This window comes from Pinus tabuliformis, chromosome 1_2, assembly GCF_031772625.1.
Source record: "Pinus tabuliformis cultivar Carrire ecotype Pingquan chromosome 1_2, CPIR1, whole genome shotgun sequence".
Lineage (NCBI taxonomy): Eukaryota > Viridiplantae > Streptophyta > Pinopsida > Pinales > Pinaceae > Pinus > Pinus tabuliformis.
The window spans coordinates 563,123,161-563,125,814 of record NC_142298.1 but is presented as its reverse complement, the minus strand read 5'-3'; positions in this window follow the sequence as shown (position 1 = coordinate 563,125,814).

Genomic DNA, 2,654 nt, shown 5'->3' with positions numbered 1-2,654 from the left:
TTAACATATCAAAAGATCTATCAGTGGGAAGTCCTTTATAAAAACCACGATTTTTCTTATCGTACAACTAACCCCTTCTATAAATCAATTCACATTATCATAAATCAGGTATTGAATACAATGTGGATTAGAATTAGAAAAGGCTAGTTAAAGGGCAGAAAACTAGTTGCAAAAGACGTAAATTCAAAACAGAATCTCAATCGCATTTTGAAGTCCGAAATTGGGTACATGGACTTAAAAACAATTCGCACTTCACCTGACTACCACCAGCGAATGCGCAACAAACTCTATGCAATGATTCGACAACTAGGCCCACCCACTTTCTTTGCGTCCTCTAGCAGTGCAGAGCATCTTTGGGACCCTGTAATAAGTGCATTGAGATACATAAAACAAAACACTAGAATACCAAGCACAAATGAACTAGATGAAAATGATCCTTGCTCATTAATAAGAAATGACCCCGTTACTTGTGTCTATTACTATAGGTCTAGGAGAGACACACTACATCAATTGATATCTCATGATCACAAGTACTATGGAGAGATCAATGACTACTTCTATGTAACAAAATTCCAAAATCGGGGCAGTGAACATGAACATGGCTTATTATGGATAAAGTTTGCACCAATCTATGGTAAAGATACAAACATTGAAATCGAAAATTTCGTTGATAAATACTTGTCAACTAATTCATCGCTCATTGTAAAGGAGCTTAGAGCCCTACAACACCATTCTCACACAAAAAGTTGTAGAAAGCATAGAAATTCTAATTGCAGATTTAATTTTCCAATACCACCAATGAAGGCAACAAAAATACTTGAGCCTCTTGAATTTGATAGCGATAAAACAAAAGCACATGTGAAGCTAATATTTGAGGCAATAAACAGTACGAGATACAATGAAAATGATACGTTTGATAGCTTCTTGGATAGCCTTGGACTAGTACACGATGAATACATAAATGCTATCCAATTCGTACTTGATTCATAAGCAGCTGCAATGTACTATAGTTCCTACATGACAAAAGAAGATAAAACACTTACAAGAACATTTAGGAACATACAGGAAGATCATCTCAGAAAAAAATTTGACATCATGAATACCATTAGTTCTCTAGGGAAAGCTTTGGTCAACTTGCAACAAATGTTTGCACAACAAGCAGTGCATATTGTGTTATCGCTTCCACTAAAATCTAGTTCACAGAAGTGTATCTTCATCAACACATCTCCTATGGATGAATGCACATTTGTTCTTAAAAGAAAAAAGGACTTGCAAAAGGAAGCAAATGACTTAGAAGACATAATGTGCCCATCAATCATTGACTATTATATTCTACGACCTATAGCTATTGATCTTGTATGTTTAGCAGAATTTGCATCTAGTTATACAAAGAAAGGACAAAAACACAAAAAATCAAGTAGACCATATGTCATTTGATGTGTGAGATATAACAAATACAAGGACATTGAAAATTATTGTAGAGAAAAACTAATGTTAAACTATCCCTATTGAGTAAGTGAAATTACGATCAAGCAACATCACCCAACTTGGCAATCTGCATATGTTGCATTCAAAAAGACAGTGAAGGAAAATTAACAAAAGTTCAGATTTGTTACAACAACTACATGGGGTGACATAGATGATACAATGCATGCAATAGAAACAAAAACTGAACAAATATTCAACATAAACAGTTTGAAATCAAATGAAACAGAAAGCACAACATTTGATAAATCCATAGATGACAAATATGAAAACTATGACTTCCAAAATGATTTGGAACATTTCCAACATACAAAGAACTTTGCTCTATGATCTGCAAGGCCATATGAAATTTTCAAACAACCACATATACTTGAAGACATAGAGTACTATAAGTTTATGTGACAATTAAACACATAACAAGCAAGAATAGTCATTGATGTCATAACAAGAAAATTGTATAGACCAGATGAACTGATCTATTTGTTATTAACAGGAGGTGCAAGAACAAGAAAGACACACACAGCTAAGGCAATTTTCCAATCCTTAGTATGCACACATAATGAGGCATTTCCTTATAACCCATCGCAACTAAAAGGAATAATAACTGCATACACGAGGAAAACCGCTTTCAATGCCGATGGTGTCACATTGCATTCTGCATTCTATTTTCCCTTTAACAAAGCAGATTTCCCTTCGCTAAACAACGAAAAACTAGACACATTATCAAAGCACTTCCAACAACTGCATGTAGTTCTCATATACAAGGCATCACTTGTTGGTGCAACAATGCTATACCAAATTGATAAGCGACTCTGACAAATCTTACACATGCCAACTTCATATTTTGGTAATGTTTACATGATATTCTCTGGCGATCTCTACCAAGCAAACCCTGTAAGAGACTCTCTTATCTTTGAAAGCCCAAAAATCAACAAAAACATAATTCCATATGACTTTTGGCTAGAGAAAATAAAATGTTATCAATTACACACAACAATGTGTCAAAAAGACCCACTATTCATCGATGTGTTGAATAGGATGAGATTAAACATGCAAACGAATAAAGATATTGCTTACATAAATGACAATTTCCATATGCCCGCACCTTTAAGCCAACTTTTCCCATACATTTTCTATCGAAACAAGGATGTCCATACTCACAATGCAAA